The sequence below is a fragment of the Bufo bufo genome, chromosome 7, assembly GCF_905171765.1.
Source record: "Bufo bufo chromosome 7, aBufBuf1.1, whole genome shotgun sequence".
NCBI classification, from domain to species: domain Eukaryota; kingdom Metazoa; phylum Chordata; class Amphibia; order Anura; family Bufonidae; genus Bufo; species Bufo bufo.
In genome coordinates this window covers 21,072,602-21,092,834 of record NC_053395.1, presented here as the reverse complement: position 1 = coordinate 21,092,834, position 20,233 = coordinate 21,072,602, and the positions used below count along the sequence as shown (strand labels likewise).

The window sequence follows — 20,233 nt, the reverse complement described above, 5'->3', positions numbered from 1 at the left end:
AATTTCCAGTCAAAGAACCTGTATGTGCATGCATCCTGCCCTATCACAGAGAGATGAGGCACCTTCGACCTCACACCTCAGCTAGCTCCTGTGTATACACAGACTTACTACACATACCAGCTTGTTGTAGAGATCGACTGCTCTTTACACTAGGTCTCCAAAAAGTTTTGGGGGCAATACAGAAGCAAAGACATAGAGCAACGTCGTATCAATAAGGCCCCTTTCACACGTCAGTGAACCGCGTACATGTGCTGTCCGAGGTCTCCACGAACCGTGCACGTATCCATTGACTTTAATGTGTGTTTTCCATGGACAAAACCATCGGAGAATGCCCTACTTTTGTCTATGATGAGAGATCCCTCACGAACATTATAGTCTATGGGTCGAGTTGGTCCATGATTTTTAGCTTAGCGGCGTCCGCATCATACGGACCACACGTGAAAGGCGAAAGAACGGATTCTTCATGGATGAACCATTGACTATCTTGTAACGGAGGTTTTCATGGACGCGGCCTAACTGTATGAAGGTTGCGACATCTTAGAATGATCCTGTAAAGGGTCTGAAAAAATATCAGGGGCCGCCAAATCCATGTTGCTGTCGAGCACAGGGGTTGCGCTGGAACCACGCAACCTAAGTTCAGGGGTGCACCACCAATGAGGCCAGGTGAGGCGCTTGCCTCAGGCAACACCATGTAGGGGCAAGAGGGGGGGGAAGCCGAAGGGCCATAAGCTGAAGGGAAGGGGTTAGATTAATAAATTGGCATGGGGGCCAGTTTTCGCCCCCAGGCAGCAGAAAGGCTAGGTGCACCCCTGCCTCAGTTCTCCAGCTTGACAGATGGAGAGATAGTGGCTGCCCTCAGAGAGATCCCAATCGCGTAGCAGGCAGAAAAGTCTGCACATGTTCCCCAGTGCACACGTTCTGCGAATGTGCCCACCACGCCAGCACCTGTGCCCCTCATTAGCTAAGGTTACCCGGTACTTTCCTGTAGAGCCTGCGCCAGCAGGACAGGCCGTCTTCCCTCCCCCCATGCAGTCAGCTGGTTCCCTCCCAGTGATTAGTGCAGGGGAAGATCAGCAACATTTTACATGATCTATGTTTGAAGCTGCACAGAAGGTGCTTTGGTGGAGCCAGACGCTGCATACAAATGAAATGTAGAGGAGTGCGAGCCATTCGTGCTGCTGCAACGCTGCCAATATCGCAAGGTGCAGGATGAATTCCAGGCATCGGCTTATTAGCGCTTAACCCCTTTGCTGCTGCAGGGGGAACCTGCACGCTGGAAAATAAGGTTCCTCGACAGCTGTAAAAAAAAACAACTAAAAAATAAAAGAAAATAACAGGAAGAAAAATGTACTGCGCTCTATAGAGCGCCTTTTATACCCTCCCTCCCATGTATCTTCTGAGAATATTTTTTGTTCTGTGAGAGGGGGGAGGGAGGAGGAGACGCCAGAGTCAGCAGCGATCAATTAATATCCAGGCGCTATAAAAATCTATCTACGCCACAGAAAAAAATATAAAAAAAAATAAGAGGCACTCACAGTGAGGATCCATCGGCAATCCTTTCACAATCGCTGTGTGAGGTTTCAGCGGCGGAATGGAACTGGAAATTAGCTATTGTGCGATGCTGCGGGAGAAGAGGAAGGGGGGGACGGCGACCGCCACGCAGTGCAGGGTAGGGGTTAATACTATGCGGTGTGCCATGCGGAGGCAAAACATTCGGCATGGAAGAAGATGCCCTGTGAATTTCATTGGTTAACCTGTTAGTGCCTGGATAGGTAGAAAGAAAGGCTCATCGCACGGCATATAAAGGGGTTCTGCTGACAGGGTTAAAAGTCGTCCCCCGCACTCGGTGCCATTTGTTTACATGCGTCGTTTGTTTACACTCGTTCCCTGCAGGATTGATTGGTCATGTCTGCTCTGTATGGATGGGATACTTACGGGGAATGCACGTAAACAAACAATGCTCTCCCCCCCTCTGTTCAGTCACAAAGTGTTGTCTTAAAGGGATGACGAAGAAGCCTGTAGAGTCTTTTCTGTATGCTGCCATAGTGTGACAGCCCCTTTAAAGCATGCCTGGGCTGAGAATATGGCGCAGATGTTTCAGACTCCATATCCTCTGCCATATATGTTCTGTCAATGCTAACAAAATAGGAGAAAGGTCTTGGATGCTCAGAGCGACCAATCACAGTGCAGCCTTCGTTTTACCTCACCAGTTTGAGAAATGGAAGCTGAGCTCTGATTGGTTGATGATATCAAAACAGGAGAAATGTCTTGGATGTCCAGGGCGACCAATCACGGCACAGCTTTTGTTTTACCTCAGCAGTTAAAGAAATAGAAGCTGAGCTCTGATTCGTCAATGCTATCGAAACTGGAGAATGGTCTCCCTGGGCATCCAAAACCTTTCTCCAGTTTTGATAGCATTGACGAATCAGAGCTCAGCTTCTATTTCTTTAACTGCTGAGGTAAAACGAAAGCTGTGCCGTGATTGGTCTCCCTGGGCATCCAAAACCTATTACTGCACAGATTTCGTTTTACCTCAGCAGTTTAAGAAACGGAAACTAAGCTCTGATTGGTCGATGCCATCAACACGGGAGAAAGGTCTTAGTTGCCCAGGGCAACCAATCATGGCACAGATTTCATTTTACCTCAGCAGGTTAAGAAATGGAAGCTGAGCTCTGATTGGTCGATGCTATCAAAACAAAAGAAAGGCCTTAGATGCCCAGGGAGACCAATCACGGCACAGATTTCGTTTTTTACCTCAGTAGTTTAAGAAATCGAGACTCAGCTTTGATTGGTCGATGCTATTAAAACAGGAGAAAGGTTTTGGATGCCCAGGAGACCAATCACGGCACAGCTTTCATTTTACCTCAGCAGTTTAAGAAATGGAGACTGAACTCTGATTGAGGTGATCAGGACAGGTCTTATAAATGAGGCCCCGTCGTGTCATGCTCCACTGTATAGAAAGCTCGAGAATGGAAGGTTCCTCGCAATCAATGGGTCCTGATGAGAGTCTCTGGGAGGAAGGCACTGTGCGCCAGTAAACATCTGTGCATTTTGGGGGGAGGAGGGGGACGGAGGGAGCGCAGTCTGAGTCCCCGGTAATTGCCTTCTGCTGCAGGCTGATCTGGTGGTAAAATGGTGAACATGTCGGAGCAGACGAGCTCTGGCTGAGCGGAGCTGACACACTTTTACCTGTGTAGCGTCCTCTGCCCTAGGGTCTGTAACTCCCACACCTGCTGGCGGCAGAACAATCAGAGCGGAGCACGAGAGCGAGCAACTCCGCCTCAGGTCACCTGCTGATACAGGCAAAGGAGGTGAGGCGCAGAGAATTAGCGCTCCGTGCCTCCTACCAACCTCCGGGAGTGAAGGAGAAAATGGTCTGCAGAGGAAGATGAATAGAGGTGACCTAAAGGGAAATTCACCGATAAACCTTGTAGGGCGAGCTCAGTCGAACGTATCGATACCTTTCATGTAGCGATCCATTGTAATCCATATGCAAATGAGCATCGAAGTGCACCGAGGGCGGGTCCAAGCCACTCTTTGCACCTTTGCTCCTCCTGCTTCCTCTTCCAGCCCCTCCCTCTCTTTCTGGATTGACAGGTTCCTGTAAAGTCATTCATCGCGGGTTGGCAGAGGAAGCAGGAGGAGCAAAGGTGCACAGAGTTGCTTGGCCCCGCCCCTTAGTGCACTTAACTGCTCATTTGCATATGGATTAAAAGTACATTCGAGTCTACAGTGACATAGTAGGAGTGTTTTCGGGGTCAGTGGCGCTCTGCGTATGGCATTTGGAGGCAGCAGGAGGAGCTGAGCAGATAAATGTATAGGGGGAGATTTATCAAAACTGGTGTAAAGGAAAACTGGCTTAGTTGCCCGTAGCAACCAATCAGATTCCACCTTTCATTTTCAAAAGATGGTGTAAAAAATGAAAGGTGGAATGTGACTGGTTGCGATGGGCAACTAAGCCAGTTTTCCTTTACACCAGTTTTGATAAACCTCCCAACACAGTTTTGTGGAAAGGATTCAGTAAAACATAGATCATAATCATTAAAATCCTTGCTTTTCAGCTTTTTAAGGCCCCTTTCACACGGGCGAGTATTCCGCGCGGATGCGATGCGTGAGTTGAACGCATTGCACCCGCACTGAATACCGACCCATTCACTTCTATGGGGCTGTGCACGCGAGCGGTGATTTTCATGCATCACTTGTGCGTTGCGTGAAAATCGCAGCATGCTCTATATTCTGATTTTCACGCAACGCAGGCCCCCTAGAAGTGAATGGGGTTGCGTGTAAATCGTAAGCATCCGCAAGCAAGTGCGGATGCGGTGCGATTTTCACGCACGGTTGCTAGGAGACGATCGGGATGGAGACCCGATCATTATTATTTTCCCTTATAACATGGTTATATGGGAAAATAATAGCATTCTGAATAAAGAATGCATAGTAAAATGGCGCTGGAGGGGTTAAAAAAATAAAATAAAATAAATTATTTAACGCACCTTAGTCCACTTGATCGCGCAGCCGGCATCTCCTTGTCTCCTTTGCTGAACAGGACCTGTGGTGACGTCACTCCGGTCATCACATGATCCATAACATGATCTTTTACCATGGTGATGGATCATGTGATGACCGGAGTGACGTCACCACAGGTCCTGTTCAGCAAAGAAGACAGAAGGAGATGCCGGCTGCGCGATCAAGTGGACTAAGGTGAGTTCAATTTTTTTTTATCCCCTCCAGCGCTATTGTACTATGCATTCTGTATTCAGAATGCTATTATTTTCCCTTATAACCATGTTATAAGGAAAAATAATACAATCTACACAACCCCGGTACCAAACATGCGCGATTTTTCTCACGCGAGTGCAAAACGCATTACAATGTTTTGCACTCGCGCGGAAAAATTGCGCGTGTTCCCGCAAAGCACCCGCACATTTTCCCGCAACGCCTGTGTGAACTCAGCCTAAGGGGTTATGTCACTAAACATATTCTACAATTTTCAACGCAGCACCTGGATTTGAATACTTTTGTAATTGCATGTAATTAAAAATGTATTGTAGCCTCTGAGTTATTCAATAAAACGTATCTGTATAGCGCCACCTGCTGTTTGTTGTTTTCCTTGTTTTTTTTGTCAATCTCAATGAGCTGGTCGAGCATGCTCAGTTTAAATCTTCAATTGCCGCCAGCCATATGTGGCAGACTGGCAGTTAGAGGGAGAGAGCTGCAGCTGAAAGGACACAACCCCTGAGCTGCCAGGCTGAAGATAATCCAGCGGAATGATTGCAGCAATGAATGGGGAGATCTCTGGATCCATGGGAGGGACAGGGCTGGTTCTAGCTTTTTTATTTTTTAGAAAGATTATCATGTACTATATGCAGAGGTGCACCTAGCCTTTCTGCTGTCTGAGGCAAAAACTGAAACAGCCCCCCCCCCCAATGCCAATTTCTTAACCTAACGCCTTTGCCACAATGAAAGCGCTCATTGCCCATGGCCCTTCCGCTGCCCCCCTCTGGCGCTGCCTGAGGCGATCGCTTCACCTGGCCTCATTGGTGGTGTACCCCTGACTATATGATGTAACTGATATAACCCCTTTAAGAGTCATGTGGGCGGACCTATTTAGTGAGTGACAGCTACCAGTCATTGAGAAGGACCGCCCACATGACTCCTAAGCATAGAAAGAGCGCTGTAGATTTTAATTCTGCGTCACGGGGGGGAAAAAAGCAGTACAACGGTCAGGAATCCCGTCCACCTCTTGCGGAGCGGATTTTAAACCCCCAGCATGTCAGATTTCTGCCACTGATTTTACCCTTTGACAAATCTGAGCCAATACCACCACAAAATCCGCATGGAGCTAATGCAGGTCGGGCCACCGTTTCCCAGCACAGGCGCATGCGGCAGGGTGTAGTGGAGCAGCAGATTACCAGCGCAGCTCTGCAATCTGGATCTGTCAGCCCACTCTTCTATGTAAAGGTGGCAGGGAACGCCAGGCACAGGGCATCATGAGTTTGGGCTCCCGGCCATGCTTATTTCGTTACCAGTCTCCTGTCAGGAGGACTGTCTCACAATTGCCTTTCCCCAAGGTCTTTTTTTTTTTTTTTTTAACATCCTTTGGAAACAGATGGTCCCTTTAAGATTCAGATAAAAGGAACATAATCTTAAACTGCAGAGGATTGCGGGAGAGGCCTGCAGGATACAGAAGATCTCTTATACTTCTCCAGAAATCCAGAAGCTCCAAGTCAGCCTGGAGGTAGGCTGGGAGTTTGGCCGAAGTCCATGTATGAGATCAGATAGGTGCAACATCACGCACCCGCCCATTAATCCGACGAACTGCTTAGGTGCACCCCCTCCGTTTCCTGCACATCTTCTGCCATTGAATCCTTTCTCTGCGCTGATAACTTTCAAAGATATCCGCAGGTTCCTTGGAAAGTTTCCCACCCCATGCGGCTAGATGCCATGACCCCGCACATACAGGCCTGTCCTCACCCACGTCATCACGAGTCAACTTCTTCCTACAAGTTCAGCCAGCACATCTCCTGAAATCCTCTGTACTGCTGGGACACCCCACTCCTTCCACTACGTAACTTTCAGGCAGTAGCCTCCTCTCCTGTAATACTCTGTGCTGTTGTGGACCTTCATTCCTTCCACTATGTAACGCTCAGCCTGTAGCCTCCTATAGGATCAGCAAACTCCTCTCCTGAAATACTCTGTGCTGCTGGGGACTGCCTCCTTCCATCATGTAACTCTCCATCTACAGCCTCCCTTAATATCAGCACACTTCTCTGCTGAAATACTTTGTGCTGCTCAGGACCTAACGCCTTCCACGATGTAACCATCAGTCTATAGCCCCCCTTCAATATCAGCTTCTCTGCTTAAATACTCTGTGCTGCTGAGGACCTCCCTCTTCTCCATGTCCCTCCTCCCGCTCGTGTCGGATGCAGCCCTGTCCTCACTAACACCATCACATAAGTGGACTGGTCACTGTCTCCTACAAGGCTAACACACACCTCTCCTGAAATACTCTGTGCTGCTGGGTTCCCTGCTGCTTCCACTCCTGTCAGTCTGTGATCTCCCATTTGTCTGATCATGACAGAGCCCATGTTACCTGCAGCCCTGTCCTCAATAACGCCACCCCATGAGAGGACAGGTCACTGCCTCCTACAAGAGCAGCACACTCTCCTCCTGCTGCTGTCATCCTTTCCATGATCTGACTGGTTACAGAGAGCTCTCTTCCTGCCCACTTCACAATATCCCTATGATATGATTGGCTACAGCATGTTTCCAGGTCCAATCCCATTGGGGGTATTCCGACACAGGTTATAGGGGTCTACTTCTACCCAACGCACTGGTTGATGATGCCTTTAAGCAAACCCTTTCATCCAATCATCAGTGCCTCAGTGATCACGTGACACCCTTAGACTCGTTGAGGCACTTCTAGGGTGGCAAAGAACCCATGACTGCCCCCCATGCTGCTGGCGGGGTGCACTTAGCTTGGCTCACCATCTTTCTCCTCATCAGTACCTTACCTCCCCCTCCTGGCACTGTGCAGACTCGGCACGAGGGGTTATCCAGTCTCTGTACAGTGTTTTATTAATAATTCCATTATGTTGTCATATTCCTCACAGCTTGCTGTGCGCATTATACACTTAGCATGGAGCGGGCATCACGGGGGGCACGGGGAGATCAGAGCGAGGAGCAGCCTGGCAGTGAGGATGTGGACATGCTTTGTGGCGTGTGGATTTTATGGTCAGGATCCACCCCATGAGACAGAGCAGGGCCGCTCGGCTGGCACTAAGGAGCTGCTTACTGATGAAGAATGAATTGCTGTAATTATCTGTAACTTAATGGCGTATCAGAAGATGTAGAGGCCAGGCTGACTCGAGCGAGAGACGAGGCGTACAGGACCCGGGCTGGCAGCCCTGGTGGTCTACGGTAATATCTACAAAGCTTGGCATCTATACCCCCCGATATACAGTTTTGTTCAAAATAATAGCAGTGTGTGTTTAGAAAAGTCAATAAAGCTCAAAATCCTTCTAATAGCTTCTATTTCCGTCCACACAAACGCATTGGGAACACTACACGTTCTATTCCAAATCAAAACATGAAGAACAATATATCAAATTTGTGCTGTTCCTCTAAAAAAAAGAAAAGTGAATATTAGACTGTTCAAATAAATAGCAGTGTTTGTATTCTTCTTTACAAACTCAAACATTCACTATATAAACTGAGAAATGTTTGAGGATTCTGCTTTCCTCTGAATCCCGTCACTAATACTTAGTTGTATGACCGCTGTCTCCGAGAACTGCTGGACGTCTGTGCTGCTCGGAGTCACCACCTTCGGGCCCCTGTGGACAGGTATTCCGGCCCAGGAGGATCGGGCGACATCCCACAGTTCTTCTCTATTTCTGAGGTTTCTACCTCAGAAACGGCATTTTTGATGTCGCCCCACAGGTTTTCTATTGGATTTAGATCCGGGGATTGGGCCGGCCGCTCCATGACGTCAGTCTTGTTGGTCTGGAACCGAGATGTTGCCCGTTTACTGCTGTGTTTGGGGTCGTTGTCTTGTTGGAACAGCCATTTCAGGGGCATCTCCTCTTCAGCATAAGGCAGCATGACCTCTTCATGTCTTCTGATGTGTTCACACTGATCCATGATCCCTGGTCTGCGATAAATAGGCCCAACACCGTAGTATGAGACACATCCCCATATCATGATGCTTGTCCACCATGCTTTACTGTCTTCACAGTGCACTGTGGCTGAATTCAGTGTTTGGGGGTCGTCTGACAAACTGTCTCCGGCCACTAGACCCAGAAAGAACCATCTTACTTCATCAGTCCACAAGATGTCTCTTTAGACCGGTCAATGTGCTCTTCGGCACATGTCTCTTCCCACAGGGGGACTTTGCGGGGGCTTCTTGCAGATCGCTCGGCTTCACAGAGGCGTCTTCTAATAGTAACAGGACTCACAGGGAACTTTACACCTTCTTTCATCTTCCTGGAGCTGATGTTGGCCGAGTCCTCACCATTTTGGCTTTTCTTCTATCCATTTGAATAGTAGTTTTTCGCTTTCTTCCACGTCTTTCAGGTTTTAGTTGCCATTTTAAAGCATTTGCAATCATTTTAGCTGAGCAGCCGATCATTGTCTGCACTTCTTTATATGTTTTCCCCTCTCCAATCAACTTTTTAATCAAGGCACGCTGTTCTTCTGAACAATGTCTGGAACGACCCATTTTCCTCAGAATTTCAGAGAGAAATGCACTGTAACCAGCATGTACAACATTTGCTGCCTTCCTTCCTTAAATAAGGGCAATAATTGCCACCTGTTTTTCAAAGAATGAATTACCTCACTAATTGAACTCCACACTGCTATTATTTTGAACATGCCCCTTTCAATAAGTGATTGCATTACAGAGAATCAGCAGCATGCACGTCATGACTGTTGGATTTCTATTACTCTACTATACCTGCTAGTAAATTATTTGCCATGTAGAAATATCATTTCTACCAAAAACAGTGATTGATCAGGTTAGTGATGTCTGACTGCTATTATTTTGAACACAACTGTATAACACCAGGACAGCATCCTACTTTGTATGTGGTCACCAAGGCTCGATATCGAGCTCTGCACACATCGGCATACATGATATTGGCAGAAAAGAATGGCATCATGCAGAATTAATGGGTCACGTAATCAGTTCCCAGGACTGGTGGGCATCTGTCCTCTTGAGGCCATCTATGGAGGATTACAGCACTCATCGTAAGATTTGACCTCCAGAAAGGACCATGTATCATGTAAGGATCCATTGCATCTTACACAGTATAGGACCCTTGTATCTTATACTGTATGGAGCCCTTTTATATTATACTGCATGGGGCCCTTGTATCTTATACTGTTCTGTGGGGATTAGAGCTCTCCTTGGAAGGTTTGACCTGTAGAAAGGACCATTTACCACAGAAGGAGCTCTTGTATTTTATATGTGGCCTATAGAAAGAGAAGGCCCAAGTTCAAGTACTGGTACTTATGGTCATTTGTACCTTTAGGGCTGTTCTATGGAGAATTCAGAGCACCTATCATAAGGTTTGACTTGTAGAAGGACCTTGCATCATAGAAGAAGACCTTGTATCTTATATAGAGCAATGGAGAGGAGGGCATAAGCTCAGGTCCTGAGACTGAAGGGCATTTGTCCCCTTCAGGCTGTTCTTTGGTAATTAGAGCACTAATCAGAAGGTTTGACCTGTAGAAAGGACCATGATTCATAGGAGAACCCCCTGTATCTTAAATGGGGCTCATGGAGAGAGACGGCCCAAGTTTAGGTTCTGGTCCTTCTGGGCACTTGTCTCCTCGAGGCCTATGGTAGATTAGAGCACTTATCATAAGGTTTGACTTGTAGTAGGACTATGTATTACAGAAGGAGCCCTTGTATCTCATATGTAGACCATGGAGAGAGAGGGTCTAAGCTCAGGTCCTGGGACGCATGGGCATTTGTCCCCTTCAGTAGGACTATGAGGATTACAGCACTCATCAGAAGGTTTGGCCAATAAAAAGGTCAATGTATCATAAAAGGAGCCCTTGGTATCTTTTATATGACCCATGAAGAGAGAGGGCCCAAGTTCAGGTACTGATACTTATAAGCATATGTCCCCTTGAGGCAGTTCTATGGGGGATTAGAGCACTTATCATAAGGTTTGACGCGTAGAAAGGACCGAGTATCATATTAGGAGCTCTTGTATCTTAATATGGGGCCCGTGGAAAAGGAAGACCCAAGCACCGGTCCTGGGACTAATGGGCATTTGTACCCTTCAGGTTGTTCCATGGGGGATTACAGCACTCATCATTAGGTTTGCCATGTAGAAAGGAGCATGTATCCCAGAAGGAGCCCCTGGTATCTTATATGGGGCCCATGGAGAGGGCCCAAGCTCAGGTTCAGGAACTCATGGGCATTTGTCCCCTTCAGGCTGTTCTATGGGGGAATAGAGCACTTAACATTGAGTTTGAGGTATAAACAGGGTGTATGTACCGTAAAGGGGGCCTTTTGTGGCGGCTGATGAAGGATCCTTGGAGGGGCCCAGCATGATTATAGCATATGATGTTACCATGGTAGCCGGGATGCGGACCCATCCCTCCTGAGACAGCAGAATATATTCCGAAATTATCTGTAAACGATCCACACAAGCTTCTTCCGTGTTCCAGGTCACAGGACGGTTATAAATAGTGCAGGTCGCCCAGCGCCCGTACAAAATAAATTATTCATGCGCTGCCTCCCGGCTGGATCCTGAGCAGAAAGGGAGCCGATCCCTACAAGTCATGTGACCGTGCAGGGTATCCAGATGGTGGCACCATCCGGAGTGTCATGTGACTAATACTGTATCCTCCAACAGTCCCCTGATTACTGCCCAAGACACATCACCAGCAGCAGAACCTTTCACAAGATCTCTGCTTACTGTCAGGGAATGTCAACATTCTTGTTCACGCACACACAGCATTTGCCACGATGTATCCAGTCCAGACAATCTTCTGTGCTCTAAACAGATCTTTCTCCTGCCCTGATCGTAACAATGTATCAGTGCGGGCAAAATGTATCAACCTGCAGTTCAGCCTGTATAATGCAAAACCTCATCTGAAAGAAAAGTTAGATTGCTCCAGATTTTAAAGGGCATCTGTCAGCAGTTTTATATGACTCTGGCTGACCTGTTACATGTGCGTTTGGCAGCTGAAGGCATCCGTGTTGGTCCCATGTTCATATGTGCCTGCATTGCTGAGAAATATGAAGTTTTAATATATGCAAATGAGCCTCTAGGAGCAACGGGGGCGTTGCTGTTACACCTAGAGGCTCTGCTCTCTCTGCAACCGCCACAACCTCAGCATAGGTATAAAGCCTCTTGCACACAAAGGTTTTTTTTTCCGTTTCCATTCCGTTTTTTGTGTTCCGTATGCGGAACCATTCAATTCCGCAAAACAACGGAAGGTACTCCATTGCATTTCCGTATTTCCATTCCGTTCAAAGATAGAACATGTCCTATTATTGCCCGCAAATCACGTTCCGTGGCTCCATTCAAGTCAATGGTTCCACAAAAAAACAAAACGAATGCATATGGAATGCATCCGTATGTCTTCCGTTCTGTTTTTGCAGAACCATCTATTAAAAATTTTATGCCCAGCCCAATTTTTTAATGTACTTACTGTTTACACATTATTGTATGCTTCCATTGACGATCCGCAAAAAATGGATCGCAAACGGAAACCAAATGTAAAAACGGAACGGCAGCGGAAACACTACTGAAACAAAAAAAATAAAAAATGAAAAATGGATTCGTTTAAAACGGACCGCAAAATACAGAACAAGCCATACGGTCGTGTGCAAGAGCCCTTAGGGTCCATTCACACGTCCATGGTGTATTGCGGATCCGCAAATTTCGGATCTGCAATACACCCGTCCGGCACCCCCCATAAAACTGCCTATTCTTGTCAATTGTGGACAAGAATAGGACATGTTCTATTTTTTCGCAGAGCCGCGGCCCAGAAGTTCGGGGCCGCGCTCCGGAAATACGGATGCGGAGAGCACATAGTGTGCTCTCTGCATCGATTCCTGCCCCATTGAGAATGAATGGGTCCGCACCCGTTCCCGATATTGCGGAACGGATGCGGACCCATTTGCGGACGTGTGAATGGACCCTTATCTGCTGACAAATACCCATTTAGCTTTTGTGTGTAAACAAGCACGTTCCCATTCACTGACAGCAAGCAGACGTCTGATCACATGGCATCCTGATTTCTGTTTATAACAGGTATTGTCAAATCCCGATGAACCTTCTTGACTTTAATGGGACTCGTCAAGAGGTTCCAGTATTTTTGACGTGATGTGAACGGAGGCTTTTTTTTTTTTTTTTTTAGATTTCAAGAATATTGTTATTCACTGACTGCAAGCAGAAAGCTTGAAAAAGGTGCGAAACGGAAACGCAAAGTGCATGGCGATTTGTGAGGGGATACGGAGACGCGCTTTCTGCTGTAGCGGCCCTGAACGTGATCTATTGTTTACTGTTATCAGCCACTCGGGAGGCGACGGACGGGAAGCAGAACAATCCTGCCCCTTCAATGGAGGACACTGGGACTGGTTTTCATGATTGTGACCGTAAATCTAGATCTGTACGCCTAGATACCTTTTTTTTTTTTTTTTGGCGCAGGAAACCCACAGGCCTTTGTGCGCGGTTGACGGCCACATGACAGGAAAACGACGCCTATCTCATTCACCTCGCAGCGAGGAACGGTGGCCCCGGAACACAAGGAAACGAGCTGCCGTTGTGCGAAATGTTCTCCTTCTGTGACAAGCGGAGGCAGCGGAACACAATGGAACCCCCCAAATCCACCGAAGGCGGGGGGGGGGGGGGGGGGGGGGTACATAGTGACACAGCCTGAAGAAACGCGACCTCCATTTTGATCCCGCCACACAGCGGCACGCAGATGAATATCTTAGTGACAAAGGAGGGATGTGTGCCCCCTCGGAGATCCCGCAGAGGCTACGGCCTCCTCGCTGCCTGCGTGCTGCTCGCTCTGTAGTCTTCAGCCTAATCCACAGACGTCGTATTGTACAAATTCCCTGGCCAGATTTCCATTATCTGAATACAGACCCATCCTCCTCCCGTCTGGATGTTCATTCCCACCGCATGGCTGAGTAATTCTGCCGCTGATCGTTGCAGCCAATGAAACTGAGAATTAGAGATATTTTTCACCCCGGCCAAGCTTTAAAAATAAATCTGAGCAGAAATCCCCCCCCGTGCCAGGAATACGCAATTCACCAGTTTTACTGCAACAGCTAAAATATTATGTTTTGCAACCTTCGTGCAGCGGCAGAAATATGCAGCAAGGCGACAGCCCCCCCAACCGCTCCCCCCGTCACGCAGACACAAAGCGGGGCGGTCAGATTATATATGATTTTACAGAAGCAGTAAATTATATGAAGATGGACGGCCGACTTATCAGCTCGATATCCTGTTTAAAGGCACAGTCCACCAGAAAGATTGAAATTGACCCTGCGCGATGTTGGTCCTTAAGGGATATGTTCAGCTTGGCTAACGTAGCTTTTATTGGTCCGGGGCGTCTAAAGGGAAGCAAAAACTATCTTAACCGTTTCAGCAGAAGTAGGTGTCTCCATGGTAACAGACAACAAACAACCCCTGTGTAGTCTGAACCTGCAGAGATACGCATTCTTGGTAGATTAGCAGGGAGTAGATGAAAGACAGAAGGTGATGCCAGGTTCAGGCTAGATAGGGTGCATTTGTCCTCTGTGACCCACACAGGTTTGCCTGGTATCTGTACATACAAAATGGTAAAAAGTTGCCTGTTTTTTTTTTTTTTCATTTAATGCTACAAAAAATTGCCTGAGAAGCTAGAAACAGCTTTAAAGGGAACCTGTCACCAGTCTTATGGTGTCCTAACTAAGGGCAACATAAATAAGTGACTGATTCTCTTAGCAAAATGCTGGGTCACTTTCTTTAATTGACCCGGTCAATCTGCCAACATCTTGTATTGAAAAGCTCCAGCTGATAATGAGGAGTCCTGAATATTCATGAGCTCCTGACTCTCCCCGCTCACCTGCTGCTGAATGACAGTTATTTTCCATATGAATCAGCAGCAGGTGGGCAGGGGAGTGGCTATAGCTCTGAATTAAATAAACGCTGGACTCACTGACATCACGCTAGACTCAAATCAGCTCATTAGCATGCGGCATGTGGCATCTTTGTGTGTATATTATGAGGTAACCATCTGTCACACCAGTAAGTGAATACATCTAAGGCACTTTTTAGTAGTTAATGATTGTATATAATTAGTTAGATTATAATCAAATATCCACATGACAGGTTCCCTTTAAAGATTATTAAGGATCCTTGTCAATTCCCACCTCCCACACACAGAGGTAAAGGTGAACTAGTAAGGCCTATTGCACACGGACGTTTTTTTTTCCCGTTTACTGGCCGTTTTTTGCGTTCCGTATACGGTCCGTATACGGAACCATTCATTTCAATGGTTCCGCAAAAAAAACGGAATGTACTCCGTATGCATTCCGTTTCCGTATTTCCGTTCCGTTTTAACATAGAACATGTCCTATTATTGCCCGCAAATCACAGTCCGTGGCTCCATTCAAGTCAATGGGTCCGCAAAAAAAACGGAACACATACGGAAATGCATCCGTATGTCTTCCGTTTCCGTTCCGTTTTTTGCTGAACCATCTATTGAAAATGTTATGCCCAGCCCAATTTTATCTATGTAATTACTGTATACTGTATATGCCATACGGAAAAACGGAACGGAAAAACGGAACGGAAAAACGGAACAGAAACGGAAACAAAAAACGGAACAACGGATCCGTGAAAAACAGATCGCAAAACACTGAAAAAGCCGTACGGTCGTGTGCAATAGGCATAAGGCTGTAGAGACAGGTTTAAGCATCATTTTATAGGTTAGGCTACTTTCACATTAGCGTTTACAATTACGCTATTGAGATCCGTCATAGGATCTTAATATCGAAAGAAAACGCTTTAGTTTGACAATGAATGGGGACAAAACCGAACTGAACGAAACCGAATGCGCCAAAATGCATCCTGTTCCGTTTGGTTGCGCTCCCATCGCGGGCAGAATAACGCTGCAAGCAGCGTTTTTTTCTGTCCGCGATGTGGTGCGGAGCAAGACGGATCCGTCCTGACACACAATGTAAGTCAATAAGGACGGATCCGTTTTCTCTGACACAATAGAAAACGGATCAGTCCCCCATTGACTTTCAATGGTGTTCATGTCGGATCCGTCATGGCTATAGAAGAAATAATGCAACCGGATCCGTTCATGACGGATGCATGCGGTTTTATTATTGTAAAGGAAGCGCTTTTGCAGATCCATGACGGATCCGCAAAAAACCACTAATGTGAAAGTAGCCTTACATATTCAGGTGAAACTCGAAAAATTTGAATATCGTGCAAAGTTCATTTATTTCAGTAATGCAACGTAAAAGGTGAAACTAACATATGAGACTCATTACAGGCAAAGCGAGATATTTCAAGCCTTTATTTCTTATAATTTGGATGATTATGGCTTACAGCTTATGAAACCCCAAAGTCACAATCTCAGGTTCCTTTGCTCAGGGGGTATGGATTAATTAGCTGACTAGAGGGTGACACTTTGAGCCTCGAATATTGAACCTTTTCACAAAATTCAAATTTTAAGCTGCATTACTGAAATAAATTGACTTTTGCACGATATTCTAATTTTTTGAGTTTCACCTGTAATCTACATAAAAAGCTCAGCAACCGGATATACATTATCCTGTACTGATCCTGAGTTACATCCTGTATTATACCCCAGAGCTGCACTCACTATTCTGCTGGTGCAGTCACTGTGTACATACATTACTTATCCTGTACTGATCCTGAGTTACATCCTGTATTATACCCCAGAGCTGCACTCACTATTCTGCTGGTGCAGTCACTGTGTACATACATTACTTATCCTGTACTGATCCTGAGTTACATCCTGTATTATACTCCAGAGCTGCACTCACTATTCTGCTGGTGCAGTCACTGTGTACATACATTACATTACTTATCCTGTACTGATCCTGAGTTACATCCTGTATTATACTCCAGAGCTGCACTCACTATTCTGCTGGTGCAGTCACTGTGTACATACATTACATTGCTTATCCTGTACTGATCCTGAGTTACATCCTGTATTATACTCCAGAGCTGCACTCACTATTCTGCTGGTGCAGTCACTGTGTACATACATTACATTACTTATCCTGTACTGATCCTGAGTTACATCTTGTATTATACTCCAGAGCTGCACTCACTATTCTGCTGGTGGAGTCACTGTGTACATACATTACATTACGTATCCTGTACTGATCCTGAGTTACATCCTGTGTTATACTCCAGAGCTGCACTCACTATTCTGCTGGTGCAGTCACTGTGTACATACATTACTTATCCTGTACTGATCCTGAGTTACATCCTGTATTATACTCCAGAGCTGCACTCACTATTCTGCTGGTGCAGTCACTGTGTACATACATTACATTGCTTATCCTGTACTGATCCTGAGTTAAATCCTGTATTATACTCCAGAGCTGCACTCACTATTCTGCTGGTGCAGTCACTGTGTACATACATTACATTACTTATCCTGTACTGATCCTGAGTTACATCTTGTATTATACTCCAGAGCTGCACTCACTATTCTGCTGGTGGAGTCACTGTGTACATACATTACATTACGTATCCTGTACTGATCCTGAGTTACATCCTGTATTATACTCCAGAGCTTCACTCACTATTCTGCTGGTGCAGTCACTGTGTACATACATTACTTATCCTGTACTGACCCTGAGTTACATCCTGTATTATACTCCAGAGCTGCACTCACTATTCTGCTGGTGCAGTCACTGTGTACATACATTACATTACTTATCCTGTACTGATCCTGAGTTACATCCTGTGTTATACTCCAGAGCTGCACTCACTATTCTGCTGGTGCAGTCACTGTGTACATACATTACTTATCCTGTACTGATCCTGAGTTACATCCTGTATTATACTCCAGAGCTGCACTCACTATTCTGCTGGTGGAGTCACTGTGTACATACATTACATTACTTATCCTGTACTGATCCTGAGTTACATCCTGTATTATACTCCAGAGCTGCACTCACTATTCTGCTGGTGGGGTCACTGTGTACATACATTATAATACTTATCCTGTACTGATCCTGAGTTACATCTTGTATTATACTCCAGAGCTGCACTCACTATTCTGCTGGTGGAGTCACTGTGTACATACATTACATTACGTATCCTGTACTGATCCTGAGTTACATCCTGTGTTATACTCCAGAGCTGCACTCACTATTCTGCTGGTGCAGTCACTGTGTACATACATTACTTATCCTGTACTGATCCTGAGTTACATCCTGTATTATACTCCAGAGCTGCACTCACTATTCTGCTGGTGGAGTCACTGTGTACATACATTACATTACTTATCCTGTACTGATCCTGAGTTACATCCTGTATTATACTCCAGAGCTGCACTCACTATTCTGCTGGTGGGGTCACTGTGTACATACATTATAATACTTATCCTGTACTGATCCTGAGTTACATCCTGTATTATACTCCAGAGCTGCACTCACTATTCTGCTGTTGTCACTGTGGGATGCCCTGTTCTAACAATGGGAGACTGCAGTCAGAAATGTATACTTTATGAGGGTTGTATAACATTAGAAGACATGGGCTGTGTCTGGTATTACAGCTCAGCTTCATTGAAGTGAATGTGGCTAAGCTGCAATCACACACACAACCTGTGGACATGTGTGGCACTGTTTTAGGATGAAAGCAGCTATGTTTGTTTTTTTATTCCAAACAACAACAACTTTAACTCTGTGTCTATATAATATATACTAAGATATTAATCAGCCAACAATTCTGCATCTATTTGGATTCACGAAAACAAAATTGATCATGGGGGTGGACCTTGTTCGTCTAATGCAGGGATGGCCAACCTGAGCAGAGGCGGCTCTTCCATTAGGCCACCGCCTAAGGCCTTGTGCGGGTGGGGGCCTCGCCAGTGGCGTTGCGAGGGGGGTGCGGCAGGCAGCAGTGGCGTCGGTGGCAGGGCACAGGGAGATGAGAGCTTCCATTGTGGAAGCCATTGTCACCTGTATCGCCGTCCCTGTTCCTCTGATAGGCTGTCCGCACAAGGCCCGCAGCCTATTAGAGGCCGGTTCAGGCGACGCGATGACGTCATCGCGCTGCCTGAGCCGTACAGCGCGGGACACAGGCCGGAAGAGGCCTGCATCGCATCGCTGCCATAAGGAGGTAAGTATAGAGAGAGGGGGGGGGGGGGGGTGGTGAGGCACTTGTTACTGGCACATGAATTGGGGGGGAGAGGCACTTGTTACTGGCACATGATTTCGGGGGGAGAGGCACTTGTTACTGGCACATGATTTGGGGGGGGGGGGAGAGGCACTTGTTACTGGCACATGATTTGGGGGGGGGGGGGAGGCACTTGTTACTGGCACATGATTTGGGGGGGGGGGAGAGGCACTTGTTACTGGCACATGATTTGGGGGGGCATCTATAGGGGCCCTTATTACTGGCACATTATTGGGGGCACTATGGGGACACTTACTGGCACATTATATGGGGGTGCTTCTTACTGGCACATTATTGGGGGGCACTATGGGGGCACCCATTTTGCCACTATGGAGAAGGGGGTGAGAAGCATTATGGGGGCATCTTTGTGGGTCAGTCTATAGGGGCATTTTATACTGGCACATTATGAAGGGCACTATGGGGACGGGGGAGGAGCACTTGGGGGGGCATCTTCTGGGGCCACTATATAGGATGGGGAGGAGCACTATGGGGGTCTCTTCTGGGGGCACTATATAGGAGTATTTTATACTGGAACAAATTACAGGGGCACTATCGGCACCTTAGCTCAACTGGCGGCACTAAGTGTTTTTTGTAGTGGCACACAGTACGGGTTATTTGATCACATGAGGGCACTCTGGGGACATTGGCTCTACTGGGGGCACTAAGAGGAAGTTTTTTTTTACTGCCACACAACAGGGCATTTTATTTTTTATACTGGCGCACATTATAAGGGGGCTTTATTACAACTGGGGGACTATAGGAGCATTATTACTTCTGGGACACAATTACTGTTGGGGGCACTGTAGGAGCACTATTACTACTAAGTGCACTCTGGCACAGAATTATTACTATTGGTGGGATTTTGGGGAGCACTATTACTGTGGGGGTGCCCTGGCACAGTATCAGATTAGCACAGTTATTTTTGGGGGACATTACGGTTACACTATTAGTGTCAGGGGCATTATTTGCTGGGTGCAGTTATTTTTTAGGGCATTGTGTTCCAATAATTATTGAAGGGGGTGCTATCTGTGTGTAACTAGTATTTTCAGGGGGTTTATCTGTTTCTATAGTATAGTTTTGGGGGGCACTGCGTCTCAGTATTGGGGGTGCATGATGGGATGTTGAGAAGGTTTGAGGAAAAGTAGGAAACTAAGACGTCTGTCAGAGATGAGAGATGGCTGAAAGAAATCATCATGGCGGTCTGGTCTGAATGGAGAAGATGAAGAAAGAGAACGTCTACATCAGAGGAGACGTCCCTGGATGTAAGAGGTATGTGGCGCTGTATTAGGCTGCCTTCACAACTGCGTTAGTGATCCTGGCGGCTGTTC

The 20,233-nt window shown here is 46.6% G+C and overlaps 1 protein-coding gene across 4 annotated transcripts in view; it reads right to left on the bottom strand.

Moving 5' to 3' along the window:
* Nucleotides 1–20,233, bottom strand: part of RAI1 (retinoic acid induced 1) — a 118,045-nt gene that overhangs the window by 17,473 nt on the left and 80,339 nt on the right. The gene's annotated exons all lie outside the window — the stretch shown is intronic.